At 37.3% G+C, this 24,170-nt stretch overlaps 1 long non-coding RNA gene across 1 annotated transcript in view; it reads left to right on the plus strand.

Moving 5' to 3' along the window:
* Positions 1 to 640: 640 nt before the first annotated feature.
* The window catches only part of LOC109254677 (uncharacterized), a 141,411-nt gene continuing 117,881 nt past the window's right edge, over positions 641 to 24,170 (plus strand). The window contains exons 1-4 of the long non-coding RNA XR_002074924.2: positions 641 to 913; positions 1,394 to 1,505; positions 17,074 to 17,195; positions 18,174 to 18,276. This is a non-coding gene — a long non-coding RNA (uncharacterized LOC109254677). The remainder of the gene's footprint in view (positions 914 to 1,393; positions 1,506 to 17,073; positions 17,196 to 18,173; positions 18,277 to 24,170) is intronic.

Raw genomic sequence — 24,170 nt, forward strand, 5'->3', positions numbered from 1 at the left:
TCACTGATGTCTAGGAATTCAAGTCTCACTGTTGCCTTGCCGTCCACCGCCCCCCCACCCCCACCCCGTCGCCCCTCCGCCTTCCCTGGCAGGGGAGAACTCCATGGCCGCGGTCTTCAAGGTTCTTGGGCGCCGCAGTCAGGGGCAGGGTCCCAGGTGCAGGTGCACGCCCTGGTCAGCGACTCTCGCTCAGGAGCTCCCTGCCCAGATGAGGTCCGTGACCTGGCGGCAGGTCCCTGAGTCTTTCCTAACGACGAGCCGCCTTTGGGCTGCCAAGGTCCTAAGCTGCCTGTGGCGGCCTCTTGTCCGCCTAAGTCCTCGGATCAGCGTTGGGCTGAGCGGTGTGGGCCCTGAGGACGGCCGGGAGGCACCTGGCGCGATTCCTCCTCATCCCCGGCTCAGTCGAGGGCCTTTACTCCCGTGTGTCTCCTCACATTTCTCACCCCACAAGGGCGCTCCCTTGCGAACGATTCTGCACTCTGCGAACCAGGCTCCGGTGTCGGGGCTCCAGGCCGGCCCCCACACCTTCCCTCGAAGCCCGGGAACTCAGTCCTGGGCACCGCCAGGGCGGGAGCAGTTCCCGGAAGCTAGGCCCACATCCGGGCACGAAGCCTCGCTCGCGGAGTTGGCTTCCGGGCGCTCGACGCAAGTGTGTCGCTGCGCGCGGTGAGGGGCCCTGGCCGAGGGATCCGCGCGCCGGGGCCTCGTCGGAGGGCAAGGGTCGCGCTCCCGCGGGCGCTGAGGGTCCCCAGCCCGCGAGCTGGGCCTGTGCGGGCTTAAGGTTTAAGGAAGACGGGCTCGACCGGCGAGTGGCGCACGCTGCGAGAACCCCAGGCCCACGCTGTCGGTCAGCGCTGGCGGTTTGTGTCCCGGGGTCGGCTCAGCAAGCTTCCTGGGAATGGGCCCGAAGCGGGTGAGAGCCGACTTCTCCGCAACTTGGTCAAGTTCAGAGACTCACCGTCGAAAGAGACCGCCTTTGCAGTCTTCCCCTCCCTGGCGAGAGCGCTCTGAGCCTTTGCGGTGCTCCGGGGCTGACTAACGCTGGTCCCTGCCTTACGCTGGGCCTTGCCTTGAGCACCTAGTCCCCTTCAGGTTTTGGGCCGAGAGGGGTAGGCAGCAAGGCCTGGGGCGCGGCCAGGAAACCTCAAACCCGATTTTCTAGTTTTGGCCTGAAGAAGCCGCAAAGTCAGTGGGAGTTAACTTTGTGGCCTTTGGCGTTTTTGAAAACCTCTGCAAGGCGGGAACAGCACAGAGAAACCGCCGTGCAGTTCATCAAAAAATGTTTTGGGGGACCGTATCTGGAGAGTTTTCTCAGAGAGTGTTGTATAATCTTGCAAATTAGCGAGCTGGTATGTATCTCGCCACCGGTGCACTGAATAGTATCTTCCTCCAGACAGGGATTGAGAAACGGAAATACCACCACCCTCCAGCCAAACTTGTGAGGACTGATTGCAGGGAAACTGGTGCTCCAGATGTTGCACTAGAGGCGCTGCAAGTGTGAGCAGGTAACGTGGAGAAGAGTGACATTGTTAACAGAAAGTATCTAATTAACAGTGACTTCATTTGATTGGAAGGATGAAAAAGCCTTTTTAAATCAATCCAGATTCACTGGCCTAAGCTCAGCCAATTTATGAATATGGAGCCTGACTGGGCTCTGCTTTCTTTCAAAGATGTCATCTTAGGGGTAATAGCATAGGTGAAGTCATTTGGTTACACTGTGGAAACTTTTATAGTGCCTTCCTTGGGAATTTAATTCAGTGCTTCTTCATTTTATTAGGAACAGACTGACTCCATCAACTGTGCTCTCCCTGTTTAGAGGCAGGACTGCTTGAAGCAATTAGGTTCACCAATTAGCATAGTTTTACTGACCCCAGCAGCAGCACCACTCCTTAGATTATCCATTTCTTCAAAGTCAGAGAAAAGCTGGAGCACAACATGCTTCCCAGGTGTCTAGGTTGGGAAAATAAGCCCACAAGCAGGGTAGCACAGCAGTGCAAAAAGCTTTCTTAATAGTCCCCAAGTGTTTCAGCAACTTTGGTGGATTTCTCTCCCCTTTTCTGATGCTGGATCCTGTGGTACCTCCTTATTTCACAGAGCCTTTAAAGCCTCTCTCCTTGGGTTGCATTTTGGCAGAACTGTTTTCGAGAAAGTGAATTTTCTCCCTTCTTTTATGTCTGCCTGCATGCTAACGAAGCAGTGGACGATGTTAGGGTCCAGAGAGAGAAGTCACTGAAGGCTCCTTTAAACTCTGTTAGGTGACAAGGTAAGGGCTCAGGTCTTTGGGTGTGTCCGCGCATGTGTAATGTCCTTGCGTGTGTATGTGCTCCACGACCTATGAGGAGAGGCCAGAGGGTGGAGATGGGGATGTAAATCACTGCTTTCCCTCATTTTGAAGGTGTACCTGGAAGGCTTTGCTGCAGTCTCTTCACGGTCACCTCGGTCAGTTGGCAGCCAACATCTTCAGTCGTAGAAGATGTGTGGAGCTCTAAGCAGTCTAGGAAAGAAGGGACCTTACTCTTGCCACTGTCAGGTAGTGAAGGGGTTACATTTACATAGCTGTTCTCTCTCTCTCCCCTAAAATAGATACTCCTCTGTAAGATTTTACTAGATAGAACTGCTGACAGTTCATCAGTAGCAGCCACAATGTAATACCCTAACCTTATTAAATCAATAAATACTAGATCCATGTATTGAATTAAAAATGTATCAGCATGGCCAGGAATTGCAATCATATGGCCATGGACCACAGAATCGAAGATGCCACTCAAAAATTGACTAGTTAGCATTTATTTAACCTTTTTCTATTTTGCATCTATGATTAGATGCTCTGGGTTTTAACATTTCAGAGACCATCGTGACAGGTTTTTGTTGTTTTTGTTTATTTCTTGGAAATTCTTTTCTTTCACTTCTCACGTTCAGCCACAAAAATGATGCATTTGTATTTAGGAATAGTAATATTCCTGTGACTGCATTGTTCTTGTCATTAGTTTTCATCTAGGAAATATAATCCCACTTAGTACATCTTACTAGAGTAAGATGTACTCAGGTGCATAAGTTTCTACATAAGCATGAATAAATTTAGATGCATATGTTCTTGTATATGTGTAAATAAATATACTCAATGTGAATGTACTGCCATACATTGATATGTTTATTTTTAAAAAAGAAACCATGTTTAATTTTATCTTTCAGCATTGCCAGTGACATTAAAAGCTAAAGAACTATTTATTATTGTGAAAGAAGTTATTTATAATCTGATTTGCTGTTGAATCTTAAATGGCAAGAGATGAAATTAAAATTTTCAAGTCTTTAAACTGGACACAGTACTTAGAAAATTACCCATATTGTAAATGGCTACATTTTATGTGTGAAAAAAATACTTCAATGTGGTTTACCAGAAATTGGTCAGTTAAGTTGGAGATTAGTAGGTGAATTTAGAATTAGTCTGTACTGAAAACAAGGAATGTGTTTAACACCTGGAATTTTAATGGAAAAAGTAATATTACTTTAGTCAGATATTTGCTTATACTGATTAATGATGCTAATTATTTAAAAACATTCATCCCCTATTGATGTCAGCCAGCGTATTTGGTAGTGCATTCTGAAGATAAAGTCATTGGGCCTTGGGTTCACTACACTGTGAAAGAAAAAATCTTTATTTGACGAAATAGGCAATCAACTGAAATCTATCCTCTTTAAATAAACTGATTCCTCAGTATTTTCCCAGTGTTGGTGTAAGTTGTTGTCTGTGATGTCCCCCAGGGCTCTTTCCTCTGCTCTCTGATTTGGTATATAAAAGCAGCTCTGAATGATGGATTACTGTGTCATTGCAGCCTGCGAAGGATTAATTTGTTTCATTGATTTCTCTTTAGGCAGATTGCCAGAATTTGCTGCTTCCCACCTTTCCTCAAGACTTCTAGAAGTAATAGACAGTAATAGCCTAAGACAAATCAGCTCCTTTTTGTAAAAATAGAATCATGAAACCAGGAATCCTAATGAAAGCTATGGCAAACTTTTTATTGGCATATTGGAGAGAACAATTAATAGGCTACTTTATCTGGCTTAGAAATAGTTTTATTTGAAAAATGTCTTTGACTTGGTGACTTAAAACACATCATATTGGTAGTTTGTAAGTAAGCATTTATAATATTTGTCTCATAAAATTTTTCTCTAATTTGTAAGCATCCTATTTAACTCAGGAAAAAAATGTGTTGTCTATGTGATTGACAAACACTTTTCTTTATATGTCAAATTTTAGGATCAAATAACTTGTCAACATAAATTTAGGTGAATTTACTTATAAATACTTATAGGGCTATTTGGTGCAAAGAATTTTTAGAAACTTTGGACAAGGACACAGTATTAGAGCATAGATATAGAATTAATTATTTAAAGAAAATATAACTTTTTGTGATTAAAAAGCTAGTATTTGCTCATAATAATTTGCAAAAGTTAAAAATGACATTTTGTATATTTCTCTAAGCCTTTCTCCAAGCATTTATATGTTTTATTTATATATAGATAGACACCACTTTGTATCTTGCTTTTTTCAGTTGGCATTAAATAGTAGAAAATTTCCTGTGTAATTAAAATTATTAAAGTCATTTATGTTGACTGTTTAATGTTTTAGCATGTATAATTATTCATTGTTCTATTGGAGAGTTAGATTTTTAATTTTCCATAATTATAAATAAAGTTATGATAAATGGCTTTTTAAATAAATCTTATTCATCCCTCTGGCTATTTCCTTACAATATATTATTACAAAAGAATTTACTTGGATGAGGGTATAGACTTTTTTTAAGGTTCTTGATATTGATGGCCAAATTGTTTTCCAGAAAAGTTCTTCCAGTTTATACTGGTACTGTTGAAAAAAATTTCTCTGTAGAGGCAGCATTATAATCTATGTTACATGAGCAAAGAAAATAGAACAACATTCTTTCCTTGTCTTCTGAAAGCACTGGTAGCATTTTGCATACACTTAGTCTCTCAGAAGTATTTTCTCAACTGCAGATGTGAAATAGGCTGGTTATACAAATCTATTTGTTTCCCTTCTGTAGATCATTGATTTAATGATCTCAAGTTATACTTTTTATGCAATTAGTTGTGTAGTAAAAACTAATATTGTCATGTGCTAATGTTTTTTCCCCCTCTATTGTGCTATGATAGTAGTCCGTGCAATATCAGCAAGTTTATGCTTTTCCTGTGCTTTGCTGAAAGGAAGAAGGAACATCTGTTGCCATTATATATCTGCATCATAATGATAACAATTAAATAGCTATTATGGTAGTATACAGTAAATATATTTTGCTGAATGACCTGTACTTTCTTGTTGGAAAATTTCGGAAATTGCAGAGGCATTTAGTTTTTACAGGTAGGTTCCATGTAGAGGTTTAGACAGGCCTTTGATTAGTTTAGGTGAATCATTGCAATCTCGGTAAAAACAACCCTGAAGATTAAACACGAGGCTATCGGATGTGACTCTTGAATGTATTTTTCTTAGGCAGATGTTTAGAGTAAAAGTTATTAGCTATCTGAGTATTCTTAAGTGATTCAATCATGGTGCTAATAATACAGTTCGTTTTGTGTTTTGCGCTGTGTGTGTTCTTTTAATATTTTACTAAGCTGGAAATTGGAAATAGTTTTATGTACATATTTTTGAAATATATTTTAAAATGTTTATTTGGAGAGAGAGTGCGTGCACGCTGCACACAGTGCACACACATGTGAGTGGGGGAGGGCAGAAGAGAGGAGAGAGAATCTGTAGCAGCGTCCTAGCTATCTGCCCAGAGCCTGAAGTGGCGCTTGGTACCGCGAATTATGAGATCATGACCTGAGCTAAAATCAAGAGTCAGGTGGTCCCTTAATCATCTGAGACACCCAGGCAACGCCCCCTCCTTTTTTTTTTTTTTTTTCAGCCCAGCACTCTTTTCCCCCACATATTAGGGGATCATAGTGATACTTGCCTTTTAAGCTCATGAGGAGAATGTTTGAAACTGACACACTATTTCCATTGACCTTTAATATTCCAGGGAAGTGTTTTCATTTATTTCATTCAGCTTTTGGTTAAAGATGTTTTGGTGGTTACTTAAAAAAAATGGTTAGTGGGGCGCCTGGGTGGCTCAGTCGGTTAAGCATCCGACTTCGGCTCAGGTCGTGATCTCACGGTCCGTGGGTTCGAGCCCCGCGTCGGGCTCTGTGCTGACAGCTCAGCCTGGAGCCTGCTTCAGATTCTGTGTCTCCCTTTCTCTCTGACCCTCCCCCGTTCATGCTCTGTCTCTCTGTCTCAAAAATAAATAAAACATTAAAAAATTAAAAAAAAATGGTTAGAAAGTATTTCAGACAAAATGTGGCATATCAAGAAAAACAGACATGTGCTCCAAACTGTTTGAGAAGTAAAGTGTTACCTGTACAATTGAAGCTCTTCCTGATCTTACTCCCTGATGGCTTCTTGAAGAGATAATCATCATCCTAAATTTTATCATTATCTTTTTTGCCTCTTAAGTATTTTTCTTGACATGTCTAAAGATTTGTTGTAAGTGACTTGTCCTTTTAAATGAATTAATTTTAAGATGTTGAAGCTGTGAAAGCTGTTGGAACCTTTTTTGTCTAATCATCTGTGAGTGATCATGTTTCATCTGTGAAGTTGTGGACAGATCCACATGTTCTTTGATGTCCTCCTAGGCATAATTAAAGTTTTTTGATTACCTCTTATTTTCCATATGAAATAAAATAAAACAAAAGGAAAAGGCTCAGAGAAATTTAAGTAACTTACTGAAGACCATATAGTAAATCCAGAGCCAGGAATGAAACTTAGTTCTCCTGACTTCCATTCAAAGCACTCTTCTCTTCAGTTCACATTGTCTGCTTTGGGTACTGGCTATCTGACCACTGTGGTATCCTGTGGTTAAAGACTGTCTGTAGGCTTTTATAATTTTGTGATTGTGTATGCAGAAAAGGTTTTTCTCTAAGAGTATTTTTCCTGTAGGGGAAAACATTGAAGCCATTATCAGCCTGTAAGCTACCTATAGAAGGAGAAGACTGAATCTGTAGCCTCCTGTAGAGGCTGCGGTTTTCTTCTTTATTTTCTGGACTTTCCTGGAAAAAATGGTAGTTTGGGTACAATGAAGCTTTCGATAGTTGTCTTACTGTGTGGTCTGTTTTCTGATCTCTTCATGGTAACTGGACCAGGAAAATAGGAATGGGCACAAATATAAGTGTCTCTTTACGTGTACATATATCTATTTTTCAATATATTTTGGCAGTCAGGACTGACAAATTGCTTCTTTCTTTCTTTTTTTTTTTGGTAGCTTATGTTGTGGTCAAATCACAAATGACTTTCTATTTGAAAATGAGTTTGTTTCTTGTTTCTATTTAGCAACCAACTTATCAGAGCACTAAAGTGAGAGTAGCACAAATAGAATAATTTTGAAACACATTTTTAAAATCTCTTTGGAGAAAAACCCTATTCTAAAAATGGCAACCTAGAATTCCATGCATGTACGTTCTTTCAGGTTTTTACTCTATCGAATTTAATTCATTCTTAGTTGAGATGAGTAAGCTTGAGTCATAATATTCACAGTGCCGTGCCTTTCCTATGAAAAAAATTCAATATAACTAGAGATGGAGTTAATGTATCCTATTATAAGACTATCTGTTCCCAAATCTGTTGCTTTAAGACCAAAAACTTGGTTTAATAAATTATTTGGTTCTATAAATACATACTAGGAAACTTGTAATCGTAGCAATCATTCTTTTTAGGGAAGATGAAGCTACTAATCGTAGCTTTGTCAGTGCTATAAATATTCTCAAGGTAGTTGTGTTTTAACAAGCAAGGCAGGTAACACATTTTTCTCTATTTTAGATCAATTATCTTATGTGTTCAGCAGCTGCTAGTAGGAAATTTTCCCTAGCATATTAGTTTGGGGAGGAGAGATCCAATGTAATCAGATATCAACATTCAGTACTCCTTTTATTTAGCATTTATAAATGCATATTGCTTTTTATGACGCATATTGCTTTATTTGCTCATACTAAATATTATTTCTTTCATATCTGTAACATTTCTGTCTGGAGAGAACGCTGTGTGTGTGTGTGTGTGTGTGTCTGTGTGTGTATGTCTGTCTATAAATATTTGCAAGGCATTTGTCTAGTTGAAAGTTCTGGTGAACGTCTGTAATGGGTAATATAAAGACTTTTCTACACTCATTAAATTTCTCCATTGTTGCTCTATCAGGTAGGTGAAACTCAGCAGAAAAAATGTGAGTAGAGGAAACTAGCCCCTTGCTAACTTGTTTCTCCTTGACCATAATATGAATCTGGACAGTAGTGGTGAGAATATGGAATCTTAATCACCAAGCCAGCAGTGCTAACACTAGAGAAACCACGGTGAGACACAACAATGTATAGTCATTTATATTATTTTATTATTTTAGTTATATAGCTCTTTGAAGAAAGGTGATGCATTGTTTACAGAAACCTCTGAATTTGGAAAAAAATGTATGTATTTTTATGTATGTATGTATATATTTATATGATTATATATTATGTATATTTTTTGCCATATATACTATCAGGATTATAGGTGCTTAAATATCTGTGCTTTTTGTACTCAGTTCTTAATGACTGTACTTTAGACCAAGTTGAGATTATTTCAAAACTAGCATTGGCTGTGTATTTTCTATTGACACAGCCAACACACAATTTTCAGATGTGATCTCAGAATTTTTCGTGGGTAAAGGGTAGAGTTTTCTTCTATTAACGTTAGATTTGCCTGTTGTAAAATTTTGTTCATGGCCTGTTTCGAAATCCCAGATCTTTAGGATTTTCTCACTATTTGATTCTTAGGAGAATTATGCTGCTGTTGTGCTTATTGTTCTTGAGATATAGACAGTTAACACCTATTTATTGAATTCTTGTCATGCTTACTGCATGTGAGATAGATAAAAGCAAAGTCATTGCTCTTCAGGGGATAATTATTGATATGGTCTTTTGCCAGTAATTTAACAGATTATATTTTCTTAATATAATGTATTTGTGATTTTACTAATATTACTACATGAAGACTTTAAGAGAAAAAGAAAATACATTTAGGTTTCCATTGCTGTTCTTTGCCTTTTGAAAAATTGTTAGAGTTATAATTTGGGATCAGCCAAAATGATATTAATATAGTATCTTGAACAAATAGGATGTGGCATTTGCTAACTTTAAATCAGTTTTTTTAAAGAATATAAGATCTAAGAATTTTTCCTGATACCCTATTTTGTTTAAATTAAGTCTACCAGTCTAATTATCTCTCTGTAAATAAAAAATAATTGCCTAACAATATCTCTCTGTAAATAAAAAACAATTGCCTAACAATGTTTCTGAAAAGCACCCTTTGTGCTGCTGCTTTAGCAAGAAGCAGGTTCATTTTTTTCAAAGCTCAAAAAAAAAAAAAAAAAGGAAAATCTTGCCATTTGTAACTACATGGATGGAAGTAGAGGATATTATGCTAAGCGAAATTAGTCAGAGAAAGACAAATATCATGTGACTTCACTCATATGAGGACTTTAAGACACAGAACAGATGAACGCAAGGGAAGGGAAGCAAAAATAATATAAAAACAGGGAGGGGGACAAAACATAAGAGATTCTTAAATATGGAGAACAGAGGGTTACTGGAGGGGTTGTAGGAGGAGGGATGGGCTAAATGGGTAAGGGGCATTAAGGAATCTTCTTCTGAAATCGTTGTTACTATATGCTAACTAACTTCAATGTAAATTAAAAAAAAACCTCAACTAACAGTATATTTAAATTAAAGTGGGGAACTACACTAAGTATGAAGGCAAAACATATTTTCATAGATATTTAGAAAAATACCTGTGTTTGGTTTTGACTTCCCATTAGCTTCGATGGAAATACTGAATTTTCGCATTGAACATGTTTCTGTTTTCTTTTTTAGAGAGAGAGAGAGAGAGAGAGAGAGAGCGAGAGAGAGCAAGGGACTGTGAGCAGGGCAGAGGGGCAGAGGGAGAGGGAGAGAATCCCAAGCAGGCTCCATTCTTAGTGTGGAGCCCTATGTGCGTCTCAGTCCATGACCTGAGCCGAAATCAAGAGTCAGACGCTCAAACTACTGAGCCACCTAGGTGCCCCTGCACATGTTTTTATAGCATTACAAATGAACATGTTTTTATAGTTCATCAAAGTTTATTAAAGGATGCTAAGAACAGTTACTATTTGGCTGTCACACAAAAAATGAGTTGTTGATATATTTGCCAATAGATCTGACCTAGGTAGATAGCTGTTTTTGATAAAAAAGTTTAACAAAAATACCCCTACCCCTATAATAAAGTCTTTTTGGATTTAATCTTGTAGTTTTTCTATCTGTTTATATGTGGATGTAGGTGTAAGTTTCAATTTACAAGTATTACAATAAACAGTCAAAGTATAATTTATATTTTGTGTAGAGTGAGAAAATACGGTCCTTTTGAATTTTAGTGATTGATAAGGTTTTGCCTTATTTATACATTTCTCAAAACAAATATACACATTCCTGGGGCGCCTGAGTGGCTCAGTTGGTTTTGTCAGACTTCAGCTCAGGTCATGATCTTGCACTTTGTGGGTTCCAGCTCTGTGTCGCTCTATGCTGACAGTTTGGTGCCTGGAGCCTGCTTTGGATTCTGCATCTCCCCCTCTCTGCCCCTCCCTCACCTGCGCTTTGTCTCTCTCTCATTCAGAAATAAATAAACATAAAAAAAAACCCCTACAACAGATATACACATTCCAAAATAAGTCCCTTTTTATTTAGCTACAGTTTTGAGATGTGTATTTTATAAGATATTTTTTTTTTTTAAATATTTTTTTTTTTTTAACATTTATTTAGTTTTGAGACAGAGCATGAACGGGGGAGGGTCAGAGAGAGGGAGACACAGAATCTGCAACAGGCTCCAGGCTCTGAGCAGTCAGCAGAGCCCGGACGCGGGGCTCGAACTCACAGACCGCGAGATCATGACCTGAGCTGAAGTCAGCCACTTAACCGACTGAGCCACCCAGGTGCCCCAATAAGATATTTTTAAAAAGGCAAAAAAACCAGTAATATTTGGTAGAAGGTTCCAGTGGATTGTACTATACTATTAGGCTCAGGCTCATGTCAGTCTAGTTTGACAACTTATGGGTTGTTGTTTGGACTGGCTAGAGCTTAGTGATCTGAAGGAATAAAGGAGTGGTATTACAGAGCTTCGAAAGCAGCATACCAACTGATGTCTGTGACAGAGCCAAAAGTCACCAAGATCCTGTTTGTATTTCAGTTCCAATATTAATCAGTTTAAATGTGTTTTGAGTTTTGACCAATAGGTTTAAAATTCTGAAACTTCTGCATTTTATAGTAGGGAATTAGCCAAAGACTATATTTTTATATACAGTGTGTATGATGAAGAGTTTTGTTCTTATGTAAACTTGCTTAATAGTTGTCCTACCCAAGAGAAGTATAAAAAAATCCTTAATTATGAATTTTCCTTTTTATATACATTGTAAAACCTTCTTATCATTATATGCTAAGCATATTTCATATATTGTTTAATCTGTTTATATAAACTGTAAAATTCCCATTTTACTGGTGAAGAATTTGAGGCTCAACCGTGGTTAAGTAATTTGCTCAAGTCACATAGCTGATGAGTAACATTGCAAGGATTTGAAGTATGTGTCCCTCTAGAGCCCATTCCTGATCTATGCTGATTTCCCTGCCTCTCATCAAGTAACTCATTGTATTATCTTTGGATTATAGGTCACATTGTATTCTCACAGGCACATAAAAGTGCATAGAGCAACTCTTTTATAAAACAAAGGAAAATCTATATAATTTCATGTTATTTTTATGTCCCAATAGCTATAGGATAATATTCTCTCTGTTTGATTATGTGCTTTATAAATGGTACTTTATAGATGAAACTCTTTCCTTAGAGTCATTTGGTACTAGGTTGACTTAGCTATTAAATACCACCTTTGCTAGAGGTTGAAAAATGAATATCAAGAAGATTTATTATTACTGATTTGCAATCTTCAGAATGTTTTTGTCTTTAGTGACTTCCAAGGGGACAAATCAGTTTCACTTATTAGGTATATTATTTTGCTTGGGCTGTGTAGCATTGTACCACAAAAGGGATAGCTTAAGCAACAGAAATTTATTGTTGCCTGGTTCTTGAGGCTAGAAGTCCAAGATCAAGGTGTTGTCAAGGTAATTCCTTCCAATGGCTGTGAGAAAGATAATCGATTAGATGCCTCTCTCCTAGCTTGTGGTGGTTTGTTGGTAATCTTTGGTATACTTTGGTTTATAGACGGCGTCATCCTGATCCCTGTCGTCATCTTCATGTGGTGACCTCCCTGTGTATGTTTCTGTCTTTATGTCCAAAGTTTCCTTATTTATAAAGACACCAGTCATATTGGATTAGAGCCTATCCTAATGACCTCATTTAACTTGATAATCTGCAAAGACCTTATTTCCAAATAAGGTCACATTCACAGGTACTGAGGGTTAGGACTTCAACATATTTTTGGGGGGACACCATTCAACTCATAACAGTAGGCAACTTTTTCTGAGATAATAGATTTGAAAACTCTTTAATAGTGATCAATGTTTGCAGTTTATCAATTCACTGGTACCATTATACGCATGTCTGCCCATAAGTGAGTCAGGTCTGAATATTCTTTTGGATAGGACTGATTTTACCATAGTATTCTTAAAACACTGTAGGAAGAACAGCCTGGAGAAGTATTTAGGAAGGATTTCAATAAATGATATGATGGAGTGTCACAGTGTATGGAGCAGATAATGAGCTTTTGGAAATTCAAGTACAAAATCAGTATAGCTGTGGTATGATGAAGTTGGGATTTAGACAGATATTCAGAGCAAGAGGATGCTATAGAAACAGAGAGGTTATGGGTTGAGGTTCTGTTGTAGGAATGTGTATTTTATGTAGAGTGGGCCATGGTGATAAAGGGAGGCTTTGGGCCAGTTATATTGTGAAGGAATCCTGGCTCTGGCCCTTTAGAGTTAAGGCCAATTTTAATTTTTAAGTTTCAAGAAATTCCTGTAGGATTTATTTTTAATTTTACTCTGTAGACAATTTGAAATATATCATTAACAAGAAAAACATGACCTGTATCCCTACTACCCAGTGCTAGTTGTTATTAACATTTTGGCATCTTGATACAATTCTTATGAAATTCCTGCCATGCTTTTTGATTGAGATTATACCACCTAAATAGTTTACTAAAATAAATCAACACCTGTTTCTAAATATGTATCTGAATTTGAGACCCGTTGGGGAAGAGACCTAATGACCACTGATGATGAATCGGGTCACCATAATTCCATAAACCATTAGGTCAAGACAGTTTTGTCTCATGTGATTTAGTCCTTTGCCTTGTCCTGTTGTCCTTCCTCCTGTCTTTCACACTACTGCCAAGATCTTTTTAATGATTACATCACTCCTCTGGCTTACCTCCTTTAGTCAGACCGAGGTCCAGCTATTTAGCATAATAGGCATCTCTGTGATCTTTTTCATGCCTTTTTCTTCTCATTTTATACTTTCCAAAAAGCTTTTAGAATTTCTCAGAATATTGTGTACCCTTTTGCACCTGTATAATTTTTCACCTCTCCCCTGCACTAAGAATGTCTTCTTTCTTTTTGTCCCTCTGTTCAATGGCTGTTATTTTTTAAATACTCATTTCACATGACATTTCTTCTCTAAAGCCTTTATTCTAAGCCAGTTTTCTTTTAGTATCTGTAGCACTTTCTAGAAAACTGGCTATAAACTGATGACAGGGTATCATAGTGACTAATTTCCTTCTTTATCCTTCTTATTTTTTTCTTTTTAAAGAAAGTTTAATTTAAATTCTAGTTGTTAACAGAGTGTAATATTAGTTTCGGGTGTACAGTATAGTGATTCAGCACTTCCATACAATACCTGGTGTTCATCAAAACTTGTGCACTCCTTAATCCCCATCACCTATTTCACCTATCCCCCCTCCCATCTCCCCTCTGGTAACCATCAACTTATTTTCTGTAGCTAAGGGTATGTTTCTTGGTTTGCTTTTCTCTCATTTTCTCCTTTGCTTGCTTGTTTTTTTAATTAAATTCCACATATGAGTGAAATCATATGATATTTGTCTTTTGCTGACTGACTTATTTTGCTTAGCATAATCCTCTATTCTATCCATGTTGTTGTAAATGGCAAAATTTCATTTATTTTTCATGACTAAGTAATATTCCATTTTGTGTGTGTGCGTGCGTGTGTGTGTGTGTGTATGTGTATACCACATCTTTTTTCTTTTTTTAGTTTCAAGCCTTAAATACTAGTTACAGTGTTACAGGCTTTAAGTTCCAGTGTTCGTTTCAGGAAAAGGATTTAGTGATTCATCACTTACATATGACACCCAGCACTCATCACAAGTGACTTCCTTAATATTCATCGCCCTTTTAACCCATTCCATCACCCACTTAACCTTCAGCAACCCTCAGTTTGTTTTCTATGGCTAGGAGTCTGTTTTATGGTTTGCCTCTCACACTACCTCCCCGACCCATGTTCATCTCTTTGGTTTCATAAATTCCACATATGAGTGAAATCATATAGTATTTGTCTTTCTCTGACATATTTCATTTAGCATAATACATTCTAGCTTCATCCACATCATTGCAAATGGCAAGATGTCATCCTTTTTGATGGTGAGTAATATTCTATTGTATATATGCACCACAACTTCTTTATCCATTCATCAGTCAATGGACATTTGGGCTGTTTCCATAATTTGGCTGTTGTTGATGATGCTGCTTTAAACATCGAGTTGGGTGTATTCCTTCAAATCAGTATTTTTGTATCCTTTGGGTAAATACCTAGTAGTGCAACTGCTGGATCATAGTGTAGTTCTATTTTTACTTTTTTGAGGAACCTCCACACTGTTTTCCAGAGTGGCTACACCAGTTTGCATTCCCACCAACCATGTAAGAGGGTTCCCCTTTCTCTGCATCCTTGCCAACATCTGTAGTTTCCTTTGTTATTAATTTTAGCCACTTTACAGGTGTGAAGTGATATCTCATTGTAGTTTTGATTTCCATTTCTCTGATGATGAGTGATGTTGAGCATCTTTTCATGTGTCCGTTAACCATCTGAATGTCTTCTTTGGAAAATGTCCATTCATGTCTTCTGCCCATTTCTTCATTGAATTATTTGTTTTTTTGGGTGTTGAGTTTACTAATAAGTTCTTTGTAGATTTTGGATCTATTAGATGTGTCGTTTGCAATTATCTTCTGCCATTCTGAACGTTGTCTTTCAGTTTTGTTGATTGTTTCCCTTGCTGTGCAGAAGCTTTTTATCTTTATGAAGTCCCTTTAGTTCATGTTTGCTTTTGTTTCTTTTGCCTCAGGAGACATATCTAGTAAGAAGTTGCTGTGGCCAATGTCAAAGAAGTTGCCACCTGTGTTCTCCTCTATGATTTTTATAGTTTCCTGTCTCACATTTAGGTCTTTCATCCCTTTTGAATTTATTTTTGTGTAGGGTGTGAGAAAGTGGTCCAGTTTCATTCTTTTGCATGTCGCTGTCCAGTTTTCTCAACACCATTTGTTGAAGAGACTTTTTTCCTTTGGATATTCTTTCCTGCTTTGTCAAAGATTAGTTGAGAATATAGTCATGGGTCCATTTCTGGGTTTTCTATTCTGTTGATCTATGTGTCTGTTTTTATGCCAGTACCATACAGTCTTGATGATTACAGCTTTGTAATATACCTTGAAGTCTGGAATTGTGATGGTTCCAACTTTGCTTTTTCTTTTTCAAGATTGCTTTGGCTATTTGGGTCTTTTGTGGTTCCATACAAATTTCCGGATTGTTTGTTCTAGCTCTGTGAAAAATGCTGTTGATATTTTGGTGGCTGCATTAAATGTGTAGATTGCTTTGGGTAGTATAGACTTTTTTTTTTTTTTTTTTTTTGCTTTTTTAACATTTATTTATTTATTTATTTATTCAATATATGAAATTTAGTATAGACATTTTAACAATATTTGTTCTTCCAACCCGTGAGCATGGATTGTCTTTCCATTTCTTGTGTCATCTCCAATTTCTTTTTTTTTTAAAATTTTTTAAAAGTTTATTTATTTTGAGAGAGAGCAAGCGGGTTGGGGGCAGAGAGAGAGAGGGGAGAGAGAGAATCCCAAGCAAGCTCTGCACTGTCAGCGCAGAGCCCGACTCAGGGCTTGAACTTACGAACCATGAGATCATGACCCTGAACTGAAATCAAGAGTCAGGCACTTAACCAACTGAGCCACCCCATCATCTTTAATTTCTTTAATCAGTGTTTTTATAGTTTTCAGAGTCTGCCATCTTTATCTTTTTTACTAGACTGAATTACTTAAGAGGAAGGGTCATGTGTTAGTTATGTTAGTATATATAGCACTTGGCATTGTACCTAGTAGGTGTTTGAGCAAAATGTTTGCTGAATAAGTAAACAATCTTGTGTTTTCATCTAATATTGTCTTGCCAGGAATAGAACTATAGCAAGAATAAGTGGTATTTTGATAAGAGAATAAGATGACTAGTTCATTTCAAGTTATCAAGCAATTATTAGGCATTTACAGTTTGTGAGGTATTCTGCTGGGCATTGTGGAAATGGGAAACTAAAGTGAAGGAGAACTTTAGGGGCACCTGGGTGGCTCATTGGGTTGGGTGTCTAACCTCGGCTCAGGTCATGATTTCACAGTTCATGAGTTTGAGCCCTGCATCGGGCTCTGTGTTGATAGCTCAGAGCCTGGAACCTGCTTCAGATCTGTGTCTCCCTCTCTTTCTGCCCCTCCCCCACTGACGCTCTGTTTCTCTCCATCTCTCAAAAATGAATACATGTTAAAAAAAATTGAAAAAAAATATAATGAAGGAGAACTTTAAGAGTTTGCAGCCTAGTGGAGAACTTCCAGTTTTGGTGAGTTGGTGGGGAATCACGGTAAGAAATACAGTGAAGACTGGTTAAGGGGACCAACCCACTGAAATAGAATTGTGAGTGGAAACGGTTGTATAGTGACTTTAAATTAACAAAGTTTATTTGGTTACAGGTGGCATTGGGCCTGCATCACAGGTTGTAGCAGATGTTCTCAACATTTCTATCGAGACTTCCTTATATGCACTTGCAAGAGGAGCCCAAGAGCCTCATCCCTGTGGTAGCTACCATTCTCTGGTATGATGCTGTGCTTTCTATTTCACCCTTCATATTCTCGCTGTTTGTTATTGCAAACAGTTATATAGAACTGGAAGTGGAATGTTTTAATAATACTGATATTGTGATTTCTTTGAGGTTGTGTATTATGCTTTGTTATTCTTACACCTGTTCACAGAAACCCCAAATAGTGAGTGCCTTGCTCATTGTAGATGCTTAGCATTGTGTTTTTGTTTGAATTGTATCTAGTTGTAAGTAGCTCCTTATTGATTATTAACAGATGCTAATCTAATTTTTATTCCTTTCAATAATAAAGAAGCACATAACATCAACTTTACTTAAACACTATGTCTTCAGGTAATGTTGAACCAACTTCTTAACTCTTATGAAGGAGATTCATCTGGTAACTAATAAAATTCCATATCAGGAATATTTAATTACAAACTTCTGTTTTAACATGAATAAACACTATAGCTAGTAATGAAAGTATTTTTTCTTCATAAAAAATGGAAGTATTTTTCAGGATTTTAGGAAATGTCACAGTAATTTTGGCTGTAGTCATACTGAATTTAATGCTATTGAAAATGTTGCTAACATTAACAAAAATATTCTGTAATTTCCTCAGTTATTGCTACTGGTGATGAGGGATGTAAAGTTGGCATGCTTTCATGTTTTGAGCATTTTCATTATACACTTTTGATTTTACATGTCAGAAGCAATCTTTGTTTTAGGTAAGACAGCTGAGAACATTTTTACTCAGGAATAGAGGTCAGCCTTTGACTGTTTGTATTTTTAGGTCAGGGAAAGATCAAATAAAATGAATGAGAGTAAATACATGTACAATTTTGTATGTAAGTATTATAAAATATATATATTTCTCTGACTTTGTTTTTAGTTCATTAAAACATAGTGGCTTGGGACCAAGGCATAGGTTTCATTTCTATGTTAATAATTTTATTTTGTTATTTTCTGTGACCACTGGTAACACTCATCTTGCAGATATAAGCTGTTGTTCACCAGGGAGCTTTGGCAAGAGAATTGGCCAGATCAGCGAGTTCATCTCCCTTGGGGAAAAACAACTTGAAGCTCATCTCTGTTGAAGGTGAGTCAGTGTCATCTTCACACAGGAAAGATCACACTAGTGTTATTTGATGTTTTCAGCATTATCAAGCAATAGTTTGGCTTAAACTTTGTTTTATGGGATGTTAAACCATCATGCTTTATTACTAGAGTGTAGTGAAGATTCACACAGAAATCAACCTGACAATGAAAAGGGGTGGAAGTGACAGTTTGGTGTTTATGAATATACCTAAAAGTAGTAGGGGTACTCTTTCTTTTCTTTCTTTTATTTTTTTAAAGTTTATTTATTTTTAAGGATAATCTCTATATCCAGTGTGGGGCTCGAGCTTGACCTCAAGATCAAGAGTCACATGCTCTTCCAAGTGAGCCAGCCAGGTGCCCCAGTTTGAGTACTCTTTCTCACCTCCATTCTTATTTCCATATAACACATGCTAGCTAACTTATAATTCTTGACTTTTATTTGAATGAATATTGGCTAGAACAGAATCACATGTTACTTATTTATTTTAAAGTATATTACTGATTTCAGGGGCGCCTGGGTGGCTCAGTTGGTTAAGTATCCAACTTCGGCTCAGGTCATGATCTTGTGGTTTGTGGGTTTGAGCCCCGCATTGGGCTCTGTGCTGACAGCGTGGAGCCTGGAGGCTGCTTTGGATTTTGTGTCTTCCTCTCTCTCTGGCCCTCCCCCAACTCATGCTCTGTCTCTTTCTGCTCTCAAGAATAAATAAACATTAAAAAATTTATATAAAACATAAAATATATTACTAATTTCAGGAAATTTCAGATAACTGCAGTATCAATGTCTCGTCTGTTTTCAAATACATTATTTGGTCTTTCAACTGGTAGCCATTGTTGATGCTTGCCACAGGCTTTCTTTCCTAGATATATAGTGGATGACCATATATGTTTCATATTATTACAAGGGGTAGTAGTGTATCTAATAGCAATCTGTAATTCAGGTCATTATTATTTAATGCATATTCATTAATCGTTACTTCACTTTACGAATTACATTTGTGATTTGACCTAACCCTTCCTAACCATGACGTTTGTGTGTGTGTCTGCATGTGTGTAACACTGTTTGTAAGTAACTTGATAACAGTTACCGATGTTGCTTTGGCCCTCTTTACTCAAGTTGTTTTCACTTGAATCATCACCAATGTCAGGTTGTCAAAGTAAATTTTCTTTTACAGTTCTGCTTTAGTACTATTCTATCTTTTTTGTTGTCACTGTTCCCTTTTAATTTTTCTTCTTTTGGGATATAAACAAATCCCAAATCAAAGACTGGTAGGACTGATGCTCACTGACTTCAAAAAACAGGTCTCTCTGTAGGGAGAGGATCTTTACAGGTACATGATGTTCCATGATTATAACCAGCCTTACCATCTATACTAAATGGCTTGTGAAAGGCCACAAAATATAAAAAGGAATAACATGGCACTATATTTGGAGAAAAGGTTTGATTGCATAGTTTTCTTTTCCTCAAAAAGGCACTCAGTGTTTTTGTAGGAAGATTGGGCTTTCCCTTCCCATGCCTTATAAGTAGTTATTAAGTATAACTCATTGTGTTTTCAAAAGTCTCATTTCTTGAAAGCATTGTTTTAAGATGATTGTCTCAGTATTATTTTTTTCTCATTAGGCCTAGCTCAAACATTTTCAGTTGGACTAGACTTTGGAAATTTCTTTAACATTATAGTGGAAGTTAAACTTATTTAGTGTATAAACTTGAGTTTGTCTTTACTAGAATAATTTCTATTGTAGGTGTAGTGATGTGATACTACTTTTTGAATAATTAATAATTATGATTATATAATTGTTATTAAAACTGATGTAATTTGTTCCACTCTAAGTGCTTTTTATATTTTATTATATTTTTACAACAGTTATGTGGGGTAGGAATAATTATCTCAGGTTTATAGATGAGAAAACTTAGAGCCAGAGTTCAATAATTTGCGTAAGGTCAGTGAATGACCAAGGATTTCAGTCCTGAACTATGTGGCCTCAGAACTTCTGCCCAGAGCTCCTATTTATAAGTGCTGTGTTAAGCTGCTTGAAAGGTTTACTTACGCAACTTGAGAATGCGCTGTTTCACTTTTGAGGCACAGTCTGGCCAGTTCACAGTGATTTTGTACAACTGACTGAGGTACACCAAAATGTATCTGGCTGAAACATTTGCTTTTGTGACTTTATGTAGACACAACATTGGACAGTCTGCCAGTATATTGTGTATACTTCATGTTGTGTGTATGCTGCGTGCATGTTATCACGTGTATGGATTCTTGATAATGCTTTCTTGGAAAACTTGCTATAACTTTAGTGTCTGCCCCGCTCTTCAAGTAGTAAAATTGTTGTTTAATTTGCAAGTTTGCTAGAGCTGGAGATCCTTGTTCTGGGAGATTATTTACATGTTGATATAAAGCAGATAGGCTAAAATGGTGATATTAGTTCTCTAACAGGTGTATAATGCAATATGAAATGTTAGTGTGACCATTGTTGAGGAAAGCCATATTACATAAATTGAATAGACATTCTGGAAGCCTATGATCCCATGATTTTTCCCTCCACAAACAAGAGAAACCGTTGAAGGATTTTAAGGTACAGATTGTGTTCTCTTTAGCATACATACAAGGTTTTCTGTTAGTGGTCCATTCCATGTTGTCTCAAGCTTGCCTCCGGCAGCCCTCTTCCTTACTCCCCCATGTCATGTATACTCCTTACATGTCTACCTCAGTTAAACTGAGAGCCTTATATTTTATATTTATGTACCTTTATATTTTATTGCACTTATTATATCTCTCTAGACTATAGATTTCTTTCTTTTTTAAGGATTATTTATTGATTTATTTATCTATTTTGAGAGAGAGAGAGAGACACACACAGACAGAGAGCATAAGCAGGGGAAGGGCAGAGAGAGGGAGATAGAGAGAGAGAATCCCAAGCAGGCTGTGCACTGTCAGCACAGAGCTCCAAACTCCAGAACCATGAGATCATGACCTCAGCCAAAATCAAGCGTCAGAAGCTTAATCAACTGAACTACTCAGGCGCCCCTAGACTGTTACATATCTTAATGGCAAGCGCAAAGGCTATGTGTTTAATTCATTTTTATATCCCCAGGGTTTAGTACAATTCCTGGTACATATAGATGCTTAATAAGCATTTGTTAAGTGAATGAATTAAACAGATGGGTAACCTACAAGGAAAGAAAAGATTTTCCTCACAGTTGGTGTGATAATGGTGATAAAATGAATTCCAAGGTGGAGTGCTGCTACACTTTTCTGGGATATTCAGTGTTATAAACAGTATTGTTCCTGAAGTCTCACCATAGTCATACTAGCTTCTTAGAGGCAGTATAGTGTATGTCTGCGATTTTGTTATCTTGAACAACTAACCACTTATTGGAAATTTACCCATAAAATTTCAATAGTTGAATTTTTTCTGAAATAATATATTTTAATAATAAGTGTAATACATCTTGACTTAAGGACTCTATTAATTCCCTTAAGGAGAGCCACATGTGCTTTGGTATAATGATCAGTCTAAAGTTGGAAAAGGATCCTTCTGTTTGAAAATGATGAAAAATAAGTGAAAGAATGAACCTATTTCTTATCACATTTAAAGTTTCATGGGATGCCTGGGTGGCTCAGTCGATTAAGTGTCTGACTTCGGCTCAGGTCATGATCTCACCATTTGTGAGTTTGAGCCCCTTGTCGGGCTGTGTGCTGACAGCTCAGAGCCTGGAGCCTGCTTCAGATTCTGTGTCTCCCTCTCTGTACCTCTCCCATGCTCACATTCTGTGTGTCTCTCTCAAAAAATAAATAAACATTAAAAAAATAAAGTTTCATTTGCTTCAGAGGTTTTTTTTTTTAAATGTTTATTTATTTTGAGAGAGAGAGCGTGAGCGAGCGCACAAGTGGGGGAATGGCAGAGAGAGGGGGAGAGAGAGAGAGAGAGAGAGAGAGAGACAGAGAATCCCAAGTGGTCTTAGTGCTCTCAGTACAGAGCTCTGTCTCACCAACTGTGAGATCATGACCTGAACCAGAATCAAGAGTTGGACACTTAACCGACTGAGCCATTGTCTAGGCACCCCTAAAGTTCTATGTGCTTTAAAACTGTAATTCTTATGTCATGCAATCCTGATTAAAATGGTTATGATGGCCAGTATTATCAGAATGACAGATTCTAACATAGGTTAGTAGTTTTACATTTAGAAAAACACTAATTTATCATATTACCTTTTTAGTTATATGCCGAACTTTGGGTTGATTTATATTTTGTTTATTTATAATTTAATAAGATTATATTAGTTAGAGGTCAAATGTTCTTTGGCCATCAGCTTACATTAGTTTTAACTAAGGAAATGTTATACAATGAAGATAGTAAAAGGAAGCTTATGGCTTCTGATATTAACTATATTATGTTAAGTGATTTTATTTGTTTTAGGCTATATAGAAACAACTTATGAAAATGTACTGAATTAAAATTTGCTATGCTGAAACAGCATATTCACTAAATAAATAAAATGAGGTGTGTGTGAAGGGAGTTGGATGGAATGTGATTTTCTTTGCTCAAGCTATAAACAGTAAGACTTTTTAAAAAACGTTTATTTATTTAGTGAGAGAGAGTGTGTGGGGGAGGGACAGAGAGAGTAGGAGAGAGAGAATCTGAAGCAGGCTCCATGCTGACAGTGAAGAGCCTGAAACAAAGCTCGATCCCATGAGCCGTGAGATCATGACCTGAGCTGAAACCAAGAGTCGGACACTTAACTGACTGAGCCACCCAGACACCCCAAACAGTAAGACTTTTAATTTTGTGGGAAGACATTAAATACTCTGGTCATTCAACTTGTATATCCTTTAACCTATTTAATAGTCAAAAACTTGTAATTAAATATGTGTGCTGCTGAGAAACAGTGGTAAAAAATGGCAACAAAAGTCACATAATGAAAAAGAATACTAAAAAAAATCCAGGGATTTTACTCTAGCTCATTATTCACTACATTTCTGGCAGTCTTCATGATTACAAATCACTTGATTGACTAACTAGACATTTCAAAGTGAATTATGAATCAGGTTCATTTTTTCTGGTTGATAGTTGGCACATGCTGTAACTCTTAAACCTTGTGATATATCAAATTCTTGTAACAGTAATAAGAGATACAATCAACTCTTTATTTTAGGAAAATTATATAGCCTTTTCAAAGAATGAAATGCAGTTGTTAACATTTTAACAACACAGTGTAATCCTTGCTTTTGTATTCCAAAGTGGAATTCACAATGATGACATTATTTTTCAGATTAAAAAAATCTGTAGACTGGTTTTCCATCAGGCATAAAACTCCTATTGATATCAATTCTATAGGCTTCTTGGGCAGTTGCCTGAGCCTTGGTTGTGAAAACAGTTGCATAACTTTCCTTAGTATTTAAAAATGCATGATGAAGGAATTGTATGTTGTTAACATTTTCCTTTGAAGGAAATGCGGTTTTCCCTAAATACCTAATTTGTAATGAGGCCATGATGTTGCATACTTTAAAATGTGGAGCATTTTAATGGTTATTAATAAAAAGGGTCTCTTTTTGAGTTGGGAAAAGGGTCCATAGTGCCTTGAATCTTGAATCTTTCCATTCGTAAAACTTAATCAAGGGGGTAAATTATGCTTTCAAATGCATTCTCTTCTCTTTTGACTTAATAAGAATTCTTCATGCATTACTTCACTGGCAGTTGAGTGGCAGAAAATTCCTATAGTACAACTGCATTTGCTTTAATCCCATCCACTCAAGCAATTGAAAATAAAATGGGTGTTCCTTAATGTGATATATTTAGAATTTGAGAATCTTGCACAAAATTCAGTCATTGCCTTAGTGAGGTTTGTTCATTGAAAATTGTCAGGCATGGGAATGTAGGGCCCCAATTATGTAA

This window comes from Panthera pardus, unplaced genomic scaffold (genome assembly GCF_024362965.1).
Source record: "Panthera pardus isolate Hobbes unplaced genomic scaffold, ASM2436296v1 HiC_scaffold_2, whole genome shotgun sequence".
NCBI lineage: Eukaryota > Metazoa > Chordata > Mammalia > Carnivora > Felidae > Panthera > Panthera pardus.